The 19,482-nt window shown below is 42.4% G+C and overlaps 1 long non-coding RNA gene across 1 annotated transcript in view; it reads right to left on the bottom strand.

The window, feature by feature from the left end:
• The window catches only part of LOC138147216 (uncharacterized), a 69,243-nt gene that overhangs the window by 16,399 nt on the left and 33,362 nt on the right, over positions 1-19,482 (bottom strand). The window lies entirely within an intron of this gene.

The following is a 19,482-nucleotide window of genomic DNA, read 5'->3' as shown; positions in this document are numbered from 1 at the left end:
CTGCCTACTGCAAAATATCTAGTATAGGTCTGGGTACCCAGTAGGAAGGAAGGAAAACAAACATTTATTAAGCACCTACTATGTCCAAACATAAGCACAAGCAGTTAGATGATTAAGTGAATAGAGGACTGGACCTGGAGTTAGGAAGACCTGAGTTCAAATCTAGCCTCAAACACATACTAGCTATGTGACCTCGGGCAAGTCACTCTACCTCTATTTGCCTTATTTCTCTGGAGAAGAAAATGACAAACCATTCCAGTATCTGCCAAGAAGGACAATATTGTCCATGGGGTTACAGTAACTGAACAAAAATGTGTTGAACACTGTGCTTAAACTTTACTAATATTATCATATTTGATCCTCTAAACAACCTTGGGAGATAGATGCTATAATATTATGGAGGTAGATCCAATAATATTATCCCCATTTCACAGATGAGGAAATTGAAGCAGACTTGCTCAGGATTCCACAATTATTAGGTGTCTGAGCCTAGATTTGAACTCAAGTCTTCCTGATTCCAGGCCCAGTTCTCTGTACACCTAGCCATCCTTGACTTTCTCACCCTACCCCACCCCACCCCACCCCACTCCACCCCACCCCACCCAAGCTCCCAGCAGGGTGGTCTAGTAAAAAGAACACTAGATGGTAGTAAAAAAAAAAAAAAAACAACCTAGGGTTAAGACCCAGATAGATCTGCTGCCAAAAAATCTGAATGATCTTGGGCAATTCCCTAGACCTCTCTGAGCCTCAGTTTCCTCACCTGTAGCAGAGGGATAAAAATGTCTATAGATTACCTCACAGGGTGTTATAAAGATCAGATAAGATAATATATGGGAAAACAATTTAAACTTGCAAAGTGCTATCCAAACATAGGGTTTGTTTTTGACAGATTGATACTGTCACTGAAGTCAATAACAGCTATCACTTCAGCAACTTGGACATTTACAAAGCACTTTACAGCCATTATCTGGATTGAGTCTTACAGCAAACACAGGAGGTAGGTGTTATAGGTGTCCTTTCTTGTCCTTACTTTTACTGAGGAGGAAGAGAAGGAGGAGGAGGAGGAGGGCTCTGAGGAGTGGGCTCACTGCCAGTGTCAGAGGTGGTCCCAGGTCTGACTTCAAGTACACCACGTTTCCCGATACTCTGTGCTGACTCTATTTTAATCCATGTATGGAACAGAGTCCTCTCAACATAGAGTAAGAATGTCAGAGAAATGAGGAAAATGAAATGCTGTATTTTTAGATCATCTTTCTCTAATAAACACTTAAAATGTTTTCTCCCAGTGACTCTTTCAATGGCTACTTGAAGGAAGGAAGGAGCAGATATTATTTATTTCTGTTTTATCAGGAACAGAGGGGTCCAAAGTACAGAGCTTGCCCTAGGAAACAGAAAGTTCATAGAATCATGGAATACCCAGGATTTAAATATAGCAGGACATTGGAGGCCATCTAGTCCTCATTTTAAAGATGAGGAAAGTGAGGCCCAAGAGAAGATAAATGACACACAGTAACAAAACTGGAATTTCAGCTCAGTTTTCCTGACTCCAAATCCAACGTTTTTCTCACTATGCCATAATATGATCTCTCCCATCTTTAGACTCTAAGTCAGATGGTAATCAATATTCTAGTTGAGGGAACATGATTCCCAGGAATCACTGATGATGTGGGGTATAGAACCTGCAGCCTTGAAGCCACATGTGGCCTCGAGTTTTCTGACCATTGAAAAAGATGGTTCTCATCTATGTCCAATACTGGGGGACCATTATGGTTGTTCCCATGGGGTATGTGGTGATATACTCCTTTGGAGTGATCCAGATATCATGCATCCCCCAAGGCATCCCTGAACAGCCAGGAAGGAAGGTATTGCTTGTCAAAAAGAGTCCAGCCAAACGTCCAATACCTCAGGATTAAGCCAGCAGGCATGGCATGCAGGAGAGGAGATGGTGGGGCCAGGGGGGAAAGGGACACAGACAAAGATATGTTTGGCAGTGAAAGCAGCCTTTTTATCCTCTAGACTGTTCAAAGAGATAGTAATTTTAGGCCGGGCACAGGACGTCGGATTCCTTCTATTGTGATCATTCACTGTCAGACCACAGAAGGGGTATTGTTTAGTTTGGGGGCATGGCTGACACTCAGCCAAGGACTGTTCTCAGGAGTTGCTCTCAGCAGCCACTCTCCTGTAAGAGGCCCCAGACACTTTTTCAGGGTGCTTCAGATCCCAAACTAATGAACTCAGATCCCACCAATGTTGACCTCTGCTCCTCTCACAGCATTTTAGATCTAGATGCTTAGAGAGTATACAATCCAATGCTTCATTTTATAGAGGGGAAAACTGAGGCCCATAAAGAGGAACAGGGTTACCCAAGAGTCAAGCCTTGAACCCAGACCTCCTGGCTCTGACTCTAGTGCTTTCTCTACTATATCATACTTCTTTTCTTCTGTTCCACTGTAACTTCAAGGGGCTCCCAGGACATACCTGACATGCTGAATATGACTTAAATGAGCACTGTGAGGTGTGACTTAGGTGATCCAACCCCAGTGGAAAAAACTAGTCATTATCTGTCGAGCCCTCCCTGTAAGCAGCAGAAACAGCTTCATCTGGAGGCAGGTTTCAGGCAGCTCATGATGTGCCATGATTTAAACGGAATAAAAAGGCCACCTTATTTTTTTTTTAAAAAGCCTGAAATTCTGCCATGGAAACTAGATTCTTTTAGGGGTAAGCACTGTACTCTTAATCTCCTCATTGAAAAGTCATTTAAATATATTTGGGGATCATCTCATATCACACATTAATTCATAGATTCTTTTTCTGGTCCTGCCATTCAACTGTCTCTGTTAACTTGGATAAGCTTTTACAGCTTCTGCCCATGATCATCATCAGTTTACCCATTTGTAAAATGTTTGACAGGGTCATCTCCAGTTCTTGTGATTCCGTTATTCTCCATTTGTTCTAACCCTGGTGTTCACCTAGATAATTAGAAGGCAGAAGCCTACACTGGGAGAATGGACTATTCACACATATCAGGCCAATGTCCCATTCAAAGGAGAAGGAAAGTCATGGTTCTTCAAGAGTTAAATAAAGACGTGATAGGACATAAGAAGCTGAACCACCAATAATCAGTTTAGCTGGAACTGACTGGCAGTGGTATTTCCAAGGGTCATTTTTTTCCAAGCTGGAGAGATTTGCTAGTGGTAGAAAGCATTAGATGGGAGGGTGTGGGGTTTCTTGCTTCCCAGGCCTCTAAGTCAGGAGATCAAATTATTCTGATGACCTCAAGGCTAGAGGGAATTCCCATATGCCTATTTTTGTTCCCTAATGATGAAGACATTGTGGAAGAATGAAGAGCTGGCCTCAAAGTCCTGAGTTCAAGTCCTTCTTCAGACATCTAGAGATGGTATAAGTCTGGGCAGATCCCTCAACCTCTTTGTGCTCTAGACAACATCTCTCAAATGTTAAGTAGCAGAGAAGGTCCTGGCCTGCATTGATACGAGTTTTCTCATTTGGGATTTCCTTAGAGCATTGAAACCACAAGTCTAGTTCATATCCCTAATAATGAAGACATCAGCTGTGCGTTCCTAGGGTTGACATTCTCTTCAGGGGGCCTGGTACCCATTTCAGAGGAAGGATGAGAAAATCATTCAAGCTCATCCACAAAGAGCTCTCCCATCCCCAGAGATGGCTGTGACTCATAGAGTGGGCTAATACAGTCCAGTCCTCAATAACGAAATCAAGCTGGCCTCTGTTGGGGGTAAAGGTGACTACGAGGGGGAAGCTGGATCCCAGGCTGGTGACTCCTCAGCCTGATTCTGTTCCTTTGTTGTCTTCTCTGTTCTGGGTAATAATTATAACCAGCAGCCTATCCAGCCTTGTACCCTTCATGTAGTTCTGGGAGGCAAGAAGCTTGTCTCTCCAGCAACATCTGTTTCTTGTGGCTGGTCCTCCCCATTGCAGCCCAGTCCATGCACCTTCCTGGCTGTCTCTGTTCTTCCTCATCCTCTTCCAAACATTCTTCAAAACACCATGGGGAAAAAAAAAAACTTCATTGAAACAGCATAAAAAGATTTCAAAATGATGATCAATGCAATGAGCAATCTACTCCAGAGGACGGATGGTGAAACATGCCTCATTCCTCTTAGCAATGAAATGTCGGACCATGGGTATAAAATGAAACATGTGCTGTTAGAAGTGACTGATATTTTGGTTCATTAGAATCACAGACAGAACTGGAAGAGACCTCAGGAGACATCTAGTCCAACCTTCTCATTTTACACAGGAGGAAACTGAGGCCCCCAGAGGTAAAGTGATTTTTTTTTTGAGGGGGTGGGGTCAGGGAGAGAAAGTGGAGAAGGCCGTGTATAGAATGCCTGACTTGGAGTCAGGAAGACTCATCATCATGTGTTCAAATATAGCCACAGACACTTAACTAGCTGTGTGACCCTGAGCAAGTCACTTAACCCTGTTTGCCTCAGTTTCCTCATCTGTAAAATGAGCTGGAGAAGGAAACAACAAACTACTCTAGTATCTTTACCAAGAAAACCCCAAATGGGGTCACAAAAAGTGGTACACGACTGAAAAATAACTCAGCAATAGAGTAATCCTTATGTTTAAATAATTGGAAGATAGAAAATTCATACCCTGGATGACTTCTCCTAGAGTAGTTTCTATATTAGAACAACGTTCCATCCAAGTGTAGAAAGGACCTAAAAATCCTGGCACACACTTCCTGGAACAAAGACTGGGCTCTGCAAGTATTATAGTTTGTAAAGAACTTTCACATCCATTTTCTCAGTTTATCCTCAAAACAATTCTATAATGTGGGTAGGGCAAGTTTTATTACACCTCCTTCAGATGAGGGCCTGAAGCTCAGAGAGAAGCAATATAGTAAGAAGTAAACTAAACCAGGATCCAGACCCAGATATGGCTACAATCCTAGGCCTCTTTCTACCCTACTACACAGATACGACTTATCTTCAATTAGATTTTAAGGTCATAAAATCCTCCATCACAATATAACAAAGCCTTCTCTCAGATTTGGAGGTACAGGCATAGAAACCATGGGGTGGTATGACAGAGGCTGGAGATTAGGGTGCCTGAAGACTCCTGCTCACCAATGTCAGGTCAAAGTCAAGGCTTCCCTGGGGGTGAGGCAATGGGAAAGGATGTTTTTTTGTTGTTTTTTTTTTTCTTTTTAAGCAATCGGGGTTAAGTAACTTGCTCAAGGTTACACGGCCAGTTATTTCTGGGTATGGTGCTGAGTATCTGAGCCCGGATTTGATCCAGGTCATCCCGCCATTGGAGCGGAGCCGATGCTCTTACTCGCTGAGCCACCTGGCCGCCCCTAAGCAATTGGGGTTAAGTAACTTGCTCAAGGTTACATGGCCAGGTGTTTCTGGGTGGATGCTAAGTGTCTGAGCCCGGGATTCGATCTCCAGGTCATCCTGACACTGGAGCCAGTGCTCTTACTCTCTGTGCTACCTGGCCGCCCTGAATGTTTTTATTTTGTTTTAATTTACTAGATCCCTCTGATTTTTTTTGTCTAGAAGATTCTGTCACCAAAACATCAGAATGGGAAGGTGTAATGGGAATGCAAATTTGGAAGATCTTCCCTGCCCCTAGGCTAAAGTGCACCTGAAGCCTGGGATGGGAGGCTTGTTTTTCAGTAAATACTTCTTGATTGGCCAGTGAGTCAATAAGGTTGTTACATTTTCTGAGCCAGGAGAAGGCTATATAAGCCCTGATGTGTAGCTTTGTTTTGGGGGCTCACTTTGAGAAGTGTTCTGTGATTTGATCTGTATTCTGAAAAGCCGTTGTCCAGAGCCGCCCCACCCCCCTTTGAAAAACCCAGATGTTGGCTGGGTATGGATGTAATGGTTGGACAGTTTGGAAATCTGTCTACTTGATCTGTTTCTGTCTTGATAATTCTGCCTGTATACTTTGAAGTTTGGGGTGCTGACCTTTTTTCCCTGAACAAGGTAAACAATATAAGTCTGACTGATTAAAGTAAGCTTGTTAACCCATTTTGAGTTACTTTCCTTTATCAAAGCAGATCCAAGAACCTGTATGGGCAGCAAACCCTGAGGACGCGCTTGGGGTGCTTGCTGCTACAGAAGGGGAAATGGGAAATTACACTGAAAGTAAACTTCTAAGGTAAAATCCAAACCTAAATCTCTCTGACTCCAAGGTTAGTTTTCTATTCAATAAGCTAGGCTGAGGCTGTTCATTCATTTTTGGTGTCCACCTGCCTCCCAACTCTCACCTGTGATTCAACAAGAAGCTATAGCATGCACCTCAGTAAAAACCAGGTAGGTGGGTCACTAGGTGGCACAATGAATAGAGCACCAGCCCTGGAGTCAGGAGGACCTGAGGACCAAATCTGGCCTCAGACACTTAACACTTACTAGCCATGTGACCTTGGGCAAGTCACTTAACCCCAACTGCCCTGCCTTCCCTGTCCAAAAAGCAAAACAAAACAAACAAAAAAAACCCAAAAACTGTGTAGGCGGAGGGGTTAAACCCACAGGCCTCAAACCTGTCAATGAGTTAGGGGGATTTCTATGCCAAGCATGTGAAGACTTGCCCACAGTAGAACTGGTGATTGAGAACAATTTGTTCCAAAGGCCATGCTGGCAGCAGAAGTAGGCATTTGATCAGACATTGAAATTGCCAAGATCCTCCTCTGCATCTGGTCATCACCACTGCTCCTGACTTTTGTCTTGCCACTGGACTTCAAAGACTCGGGAAGAGAGAGTGAGGCTGATGACTGAGCAGCTCTGCCTCACTTTAATCCAATTCACACACAAGTCAAGATATAGCCCTGTGATATCTTTGGTCCTCTTTGAAAACAAAGAATAAACAACAATGGACTCTCCGTATGGCACAGCATGGTCTCAAGGTCCTTCACCATCCCTGTTAACTCTCCAGCTTCTCAGTGTCCTTCATAAAGTATGATGCCCAGAGCTGACTTGATACGGGCATATCGTTGGCATTTAATAAATACTTGTTGGTTGATTGATTCTTTGAAGTGATTAATCATGGGAGAGTAGAGTGAAACTAGTTAGCAACCCTCCCATGCGCCATATTGTTTGTGGAATGTAGTCCAGTCTCGTCAAACTCCCAGATCCTTTTTCACATGAGCTGTTTTCTAGCCATGCTTCACCTTTCATTCACTTATAAAGTTGAATTTTTGAAACCAAATGTGTAGGAGAGCAGGGTTTAGGTTTTCTTTCTCCTTTCCTTCCCTCGACTGCCCCTAGCATTGGTCTGGAAGAGCTTGAAAAATGATTATGTATTAAACTTTTAGTACATAAACTTAGAAGTCCAGATAGAAGCCGTTATTACTTCCAGAAGATTTCTGTGTATCCCTACCATCACTACCAAAGTCCTGTATTTGATGGGGGATGGGATCTGGACCCCTAAAAAAGAAAAGACCCCCCCTACCCAGACTGCATCAGTATTCACATAGAATTTTCCTTTTAAGAGTTCTATAAGAATTGTCCCAAGGAAGAAAGGAACAGACATAGCTTAAGCTCTGGACACTGCCCTGTGTGACCTAGCACGATGGGGACATGCTGAGTGACCTCTGAGGAGAGCATTCTCCTCTGATCTCTTCACCTTGTAAAAAAAAATCTCAGCATGGCATTGACTAGAAATAAAATGACCACCCTGAAGATTCGCTATCATGGGACATGCTCATGGGAACATTTACAAACAGGTGAGTGGTGATCTTAGTACCCCACCCATCGAACCTAACCCCCCCCCCAGCAGTATTTAGTCATGTATAAGCACTTGATAAATTATTCTAATTCATTCATTCACATCTCCAGGCTCTTGGTTTTAATATGACTCAGTTTACTTGCATTACTATTCCCAAAGTCTTCATTTGCATTTCATTTGCATTGCTATTCATAACCACAGGGTAATTCAGAACTGCAATTCTTCCAGCCCTCTGGCCTCTTCCTTCTCTGGATAAAGGAAAGAGGCCTTTTCTCCCCCCTGCTCCAGGCTGTCCTCTCCCCACTCTCCCACCCCCCCCCCCCCCCCCCCACCATCCCTTTGGCGGATCCACAGAAGGCCCATAGCTCCAACCAGTACAATGAACTCAGCATAGGAGGAGGGGTGAGAAATGAATTTGAGCCTAAGCTGTTGGGCAGAGAGGGCTGTGAGCAAGCAAGTGTATGTGTGTGTTTGTGAAGGAAGTCTGTTTTCTAAGAGATGAATGGTGGAAAAGTATTTCAGGAATGCTCCATTAACACCCTAAGCTTGGAGAAGCTGGAATCCAAATGAAGAGTTTTGGCTCTTCCTCTGGTTCATGATGGGTGGAGGCAGCCTATTCTGATTTTCACATCCCAGTTATCAGTCCTGAAATCTCTCAGGTTGTTTCGGTAGTAGGATGGGTTCTGCTCTCCCAATTCTTGAAAGGGCCTCTAAGGATGACTAAATCATCAGCCAGGGTTGGAGGGTAAAGTGGGGGAAGAGGCTTCTCCCTCCCCTACCAAGGAAATGGAAGTACTCACTAGGCAAAATGACCCTGGATCTGAGCAGTCATCTAGAAATCCAGAGACCAGAAGGTCCAATTCTAGGTCTATTGCTGACTTATGAGAGCCATAGGCCATTATAATCTCCCTGGCCCTTAGTGTTTCCATCTATAAAATAGGAGGATAAAGACATGCATGAAAGATCTCTTATTCCCTACTTTGTCTATTCCTACTAAAAGATGGAAATGAGAGATGAAGATATAAAGAACAAGGGAAGGCAAAAGATGACAGAGGAAGGAAGAGAAGATCACGGAATAATAATATTCAGATAATTAAAGACCAGTTCTGTTTCTTATTTGCCATTAGGATACTACATTTGTAGCCTGGATGAGATTTTAACCTATTGTGACTGGCACTCATTCATTCACTCATTTGATTAATTTATTCATTTTTTTTTTTAAAGCAATCAGGGTTAAGTAACTTGCTCAAGGTTACAGGGCCAGTTATTTCTGGGTGTGGTGCTGAGTGTCTGAGCCTGGGATTTGATCTCCAGATCATCCAGACACTGAAGCCAGTGCTCTTACTCCCTGAGCCACCTGGCCACCCCTAAGCAATTGGGGTTAAGTACCTTGCTCAAGGTTACATGGCCAGGTGTTTCTGGGTGGGTGCTAAGTGTCTGAGCCTGGGATTCGATCTCCAGGTCATCCTGACACTGGAGCTGGTGCTCTTACTGGCTGTGCTACCTGGCCGCCCCTACTTTATTCATTCTTTATACATTAAGTGAATACTGTGAAAAAGAAGAAGAAAAGACTAGGTCAATGCCTTCCCAGAGCTCACAATGTAGGAAGAGAGATAAGATAATCATTCCAAATTATTTTTCTTTTATATTATGAACTCAGGAGTGACTAGGTGGCACAGTGAATAGAGCACCAGCCCCAGAGTCAGGAGGACCTGAGTTCAAATCTAGCCTCAGACACTTAACACTTACTAGCCATGTGACCTTGGGCAAGTCACTTAACCCCAATTGCCCTGCCTTCCCTCTCCAAAAAAAAAAAGGTATTACTGACAATTTATTATGAACTCAGCATCCAACACAAACATTTCAAGATACAAAGAACAAAAAAGAGGGAGAGTGCATGAAATTATGAATTTCTGTTACATATTATTGGTTTTTAAAGTAGAAAGGAAGGAAGACACATTTATTAAGTACTTACTATATACAGTCACAGGACTAAGTACTGGGTGCACAGATAGAAGCAAAAAGTCCCTGCCCCAAAGAAGCTCACATTCTAACTGAGAAAGACAAAACACAAAAAGGAGCTAAAGAAATGGGGGGCGGGGTATGTTGGGGAAGGAGGAGGAAAGAGAAAGGGGAAAATGAAAGTGCCCCAGAGTAAATCAGGAATTGGGCTGGGAGGGGAATGAAAACAGGCCAGTCTGGGCCAATCCACAAAATGGAGGCTCAAAGAAAAACTCCCCAGTGGGAGAAAGGGGGCAGGTCTTACAGAATACCTTGTTAAATTTAACTAGGTTGTAACAAAATTGCCCTGTTTGTGCTGGGCTCTTTTTGTTTTCTTCTGTGTATTTTTGTAATACTTTGTTGCTGCACTTAAAAATCTTTTTTTGCATCTCTATCACTAATGACTATCTCACCCCCTTGTCCCCATACAAGCCCTCCCTGGTCAGAAATAAGTACAATCAAGCAAAACAAATCAACACGTTGGCCATGTTGGAAAATGTGTGCCTCATTTGACACCTCTATACCAAGAGGTGGATGGCAGACAAGTCTCTTAAAGTCATGATTTGTTGCTGCTTTGATCCAAGTTCTGAAGTCTTTCTGAGTCCTTTACAATGTTGTTATCATCATACATTTTAGAAACTATGTATATTTAATGCAAGGGCTTTGTTTTTCTTTATTTTAATTGGGGTGGAGTGTGGAAAGTTAATTTCAGTAGTTATGGAAGAGAGAGGTTATCAATAGGGCTAATAAAATGAAAAAAGAAGAAAAGAGGGCCATTAGAGCCTTTTTTTAAATGCACCTAAACCAACAGAATAAGGTTACAGAAGGAAATACAGATGACCAGTATGGCTTTAAAAATAACTGTTGACTGGGGTGGCTAGGTGGCTGAGCGAATAGAGCACTCACCCTGGAGTCAGGAGGACCTATGTACAAATCCAGTCTCAGACACAACACAAAACTAACCATGTGGCCTTGGACAAATCACTTAACCCCAATTGCCCTACCTTTCCCCTCTGGGAGAAAAAAAAAAGCAAAAACAAAAACCCAACAAACTTAAGCTTAATAAAATCTTTTAAAAAACAAAAAACTTGTTGAATTTGTTGATATTTGGAAGGAGAAATAAGCTGTACAGATGCATAACTTCATATGTCATCTTCTGTTTTGATTTATATCTGGAAATATTTGTCTTATCTGGTGTTGATTAGGTTCAGAATTTAAAATACCATGATCATTGCATAAATTGTTCTTCTGATTCTACTTAATTTCCTTTGCATCAGTTCACACAGATTTTCCCAAGTTTCTCTGAACTCTTCATATTAATCATGTGTTATGACACAATAATATGCCCTATGTTCAGTTACCACAACTTGTTCAACAGCTACCAAATTGATGGGCACTGACTTTGGTTCTAGTTTTTTGCTATAAGAAGTGTCGATATAAATATTTCTGTACATAATGTATATCAAGTAGATGCCCAGTTGTGGTATTACTGGGTCACGGTCACATATGAAAAATTTAACATAGTTACAACACTTAAAAAGATTTCCCCTATATGCCATTCCCTTCACCAGAACAGACTGCAGCCCTCCTCACGTTGGCATCCTTTGCATCCTTATTTTACGGTAAATCTCCCACAGAGGAAGCACTCAATACATTCATTCATTAGAAGCTTTCTTGGTGCTCTTAATAGCTAAGGGATTACCAATACACCCGTGGAGCCATCCATCTGTCATCTCACATTCCCAATAGATTACTGGTTTACCTCCTTTTCCAGTCAGAAATGTCCACAAAGATGTACATCTTTTACATCATGGGCATTAGAGGTTACAGTTTACTCATGTTTACTCTTCATTTTTCCATGACTTTTTAAATTATAATCTTAGATCCTGAAATTATAGTGTTTCACGACTCACAGCCCCATGACATCCCCAAGAGAATATTAACATTCAATCAATGGGCTTTAGTACCTTCCCTATAAAATAGTTTTAGGGAAAAGCTCTGCGAAATTTCCCAGTCCACCTTGATCTCTTCCTTCTGTTCGGCTCCAGTTATCTGAGACCATAGGATCATAGATCTAGCACTGGAAAGGGTCTCTGAGGTCATCCAATATAACTCTAATTTTATCGGTGAGGAAGCTGAAAAGTTTGATTTGCTTGATGCAGTCTAGAATCACATTAGCCAGAGAGGTTAAATGAAGCTAAATTACCAGAATCACATAGGTAATAAGGCAAGATTTGGACCCAGAGTCTCTGACTCTCAGTCCAGTACTCTTTCCGGCGCCCCATGAAGCCTCCACACTAAAAGACACATCATGAGGCAGTATGTCACTGGATGTAATGATTAGATGATAAGAAGGAAGGAGAGAGGATCATAGAGAAAGATTGTAGAGTAATAATGACGCACTGGTCAGTCTTACCCATGTGTGTAGGGAGATCAAATTCACTTTATTCCTAGGCAGAGAACCAGAGGTATTCTCCAGGGAGTGTGTGACTAGGTGGAAATAATAGTGGAATAGAGCACATTAGGGACCTGACCTTGTGTCCTTCTATGGGCCAGAAACCCTGAGGACACTGAGCACATTGGGAGCTCAGGGTAAGAAAAAGACTAGCTTTGTTTCCAGAGCTTGGCTCCATTCCTGGGTGGCCTCAACTGTGAGAGCTTGTCCCTGAAAAGATTTTCCTCCTCCTTTACCCAAATACTCAATTCATTCATTCGTTTGTTCAACATTTACTAGTACCTGCTATGAGCATGATGCTGGATTCAGCTGCTGAGGCAGTGAAGTTCGCTGGCTGAGAGACTCTGGTTCAATCATTTCACCTCTCTGAGACTCATTTTCCTCATCTGTAAGATGAATATAATATCTGCATAACACATCTCCCAGGGATGTTATGAGGAAAGGGTTTTATAAAGCTCGAAGTGTCATCTGAATGTGAATTATTAAGGAAAGATCCCTAATGTTATATAGTGTTTTAAGATTAACAAAGAGTTTTATACAGCTATCTCATTCCAACTAGCTGTCTAAAGACCTTCTCAGGTCTCACATTCTGAGTCTGAGTCTGAGTTTGTCTCAGGAGGTAGAACCTGAACTGAGCCTAGAGAGATATATAGGATTTAAATGGTAGAAAAGAATGTGAAGAACACTCCAAGTATAAGACACAGCCTAAGTAAAAGCAGGTAGATGGGAAAAACCAAAAACAAACAAACAAAAAAAGAGTCAAAAAGATAGTTTGGAGAAATAAGATGAGTGGCAAAATGTGGATATTTCAACCTATCTGAATTATGCTTATTCAATCTCTCTTTTTAAATTTTTCAAAGCTACAATTACCAGTCTTTTTGTAATGCCTCGTTGTGGGGAAGTAAAACTGGGTCCTTGAAGGTTATACCAATGACTTGCAAGCCTTGGCAGAGACCACCAAGCTGGAAGGGCTTCAAGTAAAAGTCCTATAATGGACTACATCTGTGATTACTAAAGTTGGAAAGGCCTGTTGCCGATTTATTACATGTTGATAAATTGTTCTGGCCACAATAAAACTTGCTGTTTGCATCAGTCAGTCAATAGACATTTACTATGTACCAGGCATTATGCTAAGTGCTGGGGTTATAAAGAGAGGTAAAAAATAGTCCCTTGTCCTCAAAGAGTTTGCAGTTTAATGGGGGAGGCAGCCTGTAAACAAGTATGTACAAACAAGTAACATGCAGGATAAATGGAAAAAGGCACTAGAATTAAGGTAGACTGGGAAAGGCTTCCTGAAGAAGATGGGATTTTAGCTGGCCTAAAAGGAAGACAGGGAAGCCTGGAGGCAGAGATGAGAAAGGGGAGCATTCCAGGGAAGGGGGAAAGCCAGTGAAAATGTCTGGCATCAGGAGACTAAGGAAATCAGTATCACTGACTTGAAGAGCCCATGGGACCATGTAAGGTGTAAAATAACTGGAAAAGTTGGGGAGGAGGGACAGGTTATTAAGGGTTTTAAAGGCAAAACAGAAGATTTTATACTTGATTCAAGAGGTAATGGGAGCCACTGGAGTTTATTGAGTCGGGGGGGGGGGTGACAAAATTAGACCTGTGTTTTAGGAAGATCACTTTGGTAAGTGAGTGGAGCATGGACTTTTGGTAGAAAGAGCAACCAGCAGGCTATTGCAGTAGTCTACATGTGAGCTAGTGGGGCTGTAGCAAGGGGATTGCAGCATCAGAAGACCAAAGGGGGTGTATTGGAGAGGTCCTGCAAAAGTAGAATCAACAAGCCTTGGCAACAGATTGGATATAGGGGACAAAAGAGTGAGAAGTCAAAGATGAAGCAAATCAAACCTCCTAGATAGGGAATCTGGTGACTGGGAAGTTAGGAAGGCGAGAAAGCTGGGAAAGAAAGATAATGAGTAAAGTTTTAGAGAGACATCTGTGAAATACCCAGTTCAAAATGTCTAGTGGCCGTTGGAAATGTGAGATTAGAGGTCAAAAAAGAGGCTAGGACTGGAAAAACAAATCTGAAAATCATCTGCATAGATGTGATAATTGCATCCATAGGAGCTGATGAGATCAGCAAGTGAAATTGTACAGAGGGAGAACAGAAGAATACCCAGGACAGAACTCTAGGGGACACCTGTGTGCCTGTGATGTGTGAAGAACCAGTAAAGGAGACTGAGAAGCAGCAGTCAGATAGGTAGGAGGAGAACCAGGAGAGAGCAGTTTCCTGAAAACCTCCAGAGAAGAGAGTATCAAGTCAAAGGAGGCAATGGAAAGTGTTAAAGGCTACAGAGAGGTCTAGAAGGATGCTATTTGTTGCTATTTTTCAATCGTGTCTGACTCTTCATGACCCCATTTGGGGTTTTCTTGGCAAAGATACTGTAGTGGTTTGCCATTTCCTTCTCCAGTTCATTTTACATATGAGAAAACTGAGGCAGACAAGGTTAAGTGACTTGCCCAGGGTGATACAGCTAATAAGTATCTGGGGCCAGATTTGAACTCAGGAAGATGAGTCTTGCTGCCTTCACACCCAGTGCTCTGTGCCATCAGATTTGGCAAATGAGAGACCAGATCTTTAGTAACTTTGAAGAAAACATTTTCAATTGAATGATGGAGTCTGAAGCCAGACTGTGGAGAGTGCAGAGAGTTCTGGCAGAGACAAAAGATCTTCCTTAGCATGTCTGCTTAACAAACATTTAAGACTGATGTAGTTGAGTATACTTTCAACCATAGGGAAAAACGCAATACCAATGAAGTTTCTGTTAATGTTAGCCAAAAGAAAATTCAGGGATTTAAATCTTATTCCCTTTCTCTCCTCCCTCCAAGTTACACACCCACAGGCACTGAAATTTGACCTCTTTTGGGGTAATCTAGGTCCTGACCCACTCCCTAGGGAAGAATCAACTTTACTTGAGAAGTTGGTCAGTCAATAAATCTTTATGAAGCACCTACTATGGGCCAGGCACTATGCTAAGGGTTAGGAATACAAAGAAAAGAAAATAAATAAATAGATAAATAAATAAATAAATGGCCCCCTGCTCCCAAGGAGCTCGGCATCTAATGTAAAACTCAATATGTGAAGCAGTTCTGTACAGACCTGGTACACCATTCACTGGGTAAATCAGAGCTAATCTTAGAGGGAAGGTACTGAGATTAAAAAGTACTAGGAACAGTTTCTTGTGAAAGGTGAGTCTTTAGCTGAGACTGGAAAGAAGCCAAAGAGGCCAAGAGGCCAGCAAAGTGCATTCTGCTGTTGTAGCCATTGCCCCAGTGACCCTATGTCACCTCATCCTCCTGGTCCAGATGGAGTCTGATTGGAACCTCTCCCATCCCTTTCTGTAGTATCAATGTTCCCTCCTGGGCAGGTGACAGGCTGAAGGGCAGCAGGAGAAGAGAGGATATGAGAGACCAAAATTCACAGCAGGTACATGACAGCAGATTGAGGGGCCTGTCAAGGAATTTCATTTTCTCGCTTATTTTATCAGACTCCCCTTCTTGCCACAGGGAGGTAAGTTGCTTAGCCTTATTCTTCATTCCCACCAGAGTGACAAGGGAACTACCAACTGAGGATTCAGGAATGCGGCTCAGTTGTCTTCTGATCTCAGCCTCAAATGGTCTTGCTTCCAAAGAACCCTCCCCCCACAACTGGAACAAATCTAACCTCTGAAGAGAGAGCTCCACCAAAAGCAGCAGACCCCAGATGCTTATGCTGTCTCCCCATGCATGAAAACTAGTTTGAAACAAACTGATTGAATTCTAACCACCTGGTTTATCAGGTCAACAGGGATCAATGAGCATCTCTGGGGTACAGATCCAGGACACCTGAAGCCCCTAGGGCCACAGACTTCTAGAACCAAGTGAATTTGGTAGTGAGAACCCTGGGAGGAGGCTGACAAAGAGGCAAAGAGCTCGCCTTTCACTGTCACTGAGGAAGGTGGGCATGATTCAAGAAGAGTTCTGTTCTTGGCATCCTTCCTGCTATGATCCCCTTGTGCCCCAAGGATCATGCTGGTAGGGGGCTAATTTAGACATTAGAAAGCAGAATCATAGAATCATAGATTTAGAGCCAAAAGAGGCCTTGGAGGCCACTTAAGCCAACCTTCTCACAAACTGAGGATTCGAAGGCTAAATGACTAACCATTTCATTAAGTTCTCATTGATATATTTGTATACTCATAATAGCTCCATGAGGTATGACTATCCCCATTTTAAAGAGGCTCAGAAAGTTAAATTGAGCTTTTAAAAAACAACCAGTTTGAGGGCAGCTGGGTGTCACAGTGAATAGAGCACTGGCCCTGGAGTCAGGAGGACCTGAGTTCAGGTCCGGCCTCAGACACTTAACACAAAAACTAGCTGTGTGACCTTGGGCAAGTCACTTAGCCCCAATGGTCTTGCCTTCCCACCTCCAAAAAAATAATAATAATCAATAAGCATTCCATTAAATGATAGGGTTTTGTTTTTCAAAACGTCAGGTCATGTTACCCCTTCCCCCTCACTTAGTAAACTCCAGTGGTTTCTTATTGCCTTCAGGAAGAAATACAAAATGCTGTTTGGCATTCAAAGTTTTTCATACCCTAGCCCCCTCATACCTTTCTAGTCTTGTACTTACTCCCTAAAATTTACTCTTTAATCCAGTGACGAGACACTCCATCTCTTGGTTCCAAGCATTCTCTCTGGCTGTGCTCCATGCCTAGAATGCTCTCCCTTCTATGCTCCGAGTAAAGCTCCTTGGCTTCCGTTAAGTCCCAACAGGAAGCCTTCTCCAACCGTTCTTAATTCCAGTGCTTTCCCTCTGCTAATTATTTCCCATTTATACTATATGTAGCTTGCTTTGTATATATTTGTTTATATGTTGTTGCCCCCATCAGATTGAAAGCTCCCTGAGGGCAGAGGCTGCTTTTTGCCTCTTTTTGTATCCCCAGTGGTTGGCACAGGGCCTGGCACATAGAAGGAGCTTAATAAATGTTTATTGAATTGAATTGAATATGACAGAGTAAAGCTCCCTGCATCCTTTGGAAATGAGTCAAATACTCACTGTTCTCTGAACTGTCTTAGTCCGATTTGTAGTACATTTGGATATTCTCAATCTTCTGTGCAGAAACATGGCTTTTGACTGGTAACACTGTCAGAGTATAAGCACACCAGGAAAGGTGAGAACAGATCATTTGAGGAGCACCAGAAGTGAATTATGAGCCAACTGTCCTCTTGGCCAAAATGATAAACACTTTGACTTTAATTCAGTCCAAGTCAACTAATTCTAAGTGACTTCCCCTAGCCACCTGGGGTTGTTTTCTCTATGTGCCCAAGTAGGCACTTGAGGGAAATTCAGAGCCCTTTGCTCCAAATAGCACCTGGCGCCCAGTCAGAAAAAATTCAGTTGCTGGAGGGGCCGGGGTTATCCCCACAAGAATCCCTGGACCCATTTCAACCTGGACTTCCTCTCTGCATTTGAAATAGTCTTTGTATACAAGGCACATTGTAGCTTCTAGCCCTTTTCCCTAGGAAATCTCCCTTCTGCTTCTCTTCTCCAGCCTCAATAGTCCCAAATCATTTAAACCTTTTCTTCTAGTTCCTTTTCTCCCCCTAGCTGATTGGTCATCTCATCTACTCTCCTCTGAGGTTTTAGGCAATTTATTCTGGGGGCCTCCATTTTCCCATCTGTAAAATGAGTGTGGTTATATTAATGGTCTCCTAAGTTACAGTTCAGTCCTGAAATACTAAACTCTATGATTCTCTGCATCTTTCTCCAAACACAGAGCTTACTCCCAGGGCACAGTTCTCTGCTGAGGGTGTGACCCTCTTTGAATTATCACTCTGATGACTTAGTTATACCTATGATGACTTGAGTGATGGCCTTTTCTCTAACATCATAATTACTCCCACGGTTATTGATGGGTCTATTACCATGACCTAATTGGGCCCTAGAGAAACAGTCAGGCTAGAATTTAGTTGTATTAAAAAAAAAGCCCAAGCCCAGAGAGGAGAGAAAGTTTTCATGGTTGCCCCAGGGGAGAAAAATATAATATTGTGAATAAATTCTAGCAAGTAGTTGGAAAGTTCGCTCTGATGGACTCCTGCCACTGCTTGGGAAGCAATATAGTATGACAGAAAGACCACTGGAGTAACCACACCTGGGCTCTTGTCCCAGCACTGCCACTTATTAGTGGTGTGATGCATAAGCTCTCTGGGCCTTATTTTCCTCATCTATAAAAACAGAGATAATAATAAGGCCTTCTTTGCTTACAGCTAAAGAGTGAAATCATAAATATGAACAAAGATTTATTGAGCATCAACTATGTGCTCACCATTGTGCTCTCAGCATGGTTGGTTATAGGAAATATGGTGAAGCATGGGATATAGATTTTGCTCTCTAAGGACTTACAGTCAGTTGAGTAGATTAATGCATCTCTGGGAGAATTAGCAGAAAATATGAATATGGGGTGGCCAGGTAGCACAGCGAGTAAGAGCACCAGCCCCAATGTTGGGATGACCTGGGGATCGAATCCAGGCTCAGATACTTAGTACCACACCCAGAAATAACTGGCCGTGTAACCTTGAGCAAGTTACTTAACCCCAATTGCTTTTAAAAAAATATGAATATGTTTGTGAATGTAATTATAACAAGCCCCAGTACATTTCAGAGCCTCCTGGAAGAGATCTATGATCACTCAAATTAGTTTAGCCTATCCATCCACACAGGAAAGACCAAGTGAATGAAGATTTTTTATTGACCAGACTTCAATACACATTCAACATGTCTATCTGGATGGACAACCTATAGAATTTGTCTCTCAATGTGATATCTAAAATAAACAGTACAAATGGATAATAAAACAGGCCTAGAGTTGAAGAGAAGAAAAGTAGACTAGATTGCCTATAGGTAATTGCAAAGCTCTTTTTAATGACCCCTCACTACCCATGAAAGCAAAGGCCTGTCTTTTTAACACTAACGTTCTATCTGTATTGGTATATAGTAGTAAAATATGAGCTACGACATTCTCAGAAGAACTAAATGCATATCATGCAAAGGACAAAAGAATCTACACACAGGGTTATGAGCAGGCTGCAACGTATAACCCATGGAGAAGAGCAAGAGTAAAAGATGCCATGAAGGAATTGTATAATAAGGGCTGGCCATAAGGCAAAAGTGAGAGATGAAGGGGGGACAGCCACAGGACTCCAATGGCACCCCCTTGATGCTTGTGTTGAACTTATGGGAAGGTAGGGATCAGAATCACATAGGATGGGCAGAAGTGGAGGGGTTGCTATCTGAGTTATTGGTGGGAGTTTATAAAACCATGAAA

The sequence above is a fragment of the Petaurus breviceps genome, unplaced genomic scaffold (genome assembly GCF_028583685.1).
Source record: "Petaurus breviceps papuanus isolate PSGF00001 unplaced genomic scaffold, PetGlider_PUasm1.0 90779, whole genome shotgun sequence".
Classification (NCBI taxonomy): domain Eukaryota; kingdom Metazoa; phylum Chordata; class Mammalia; order Diprotodontia; family Petauridae; genus Petaurus; species Petaurus breviceps.
Note: the sequence above shows the minus strand (reverse complement) of the source record. Positions and strands in the feature narration are given on the sequence as shown.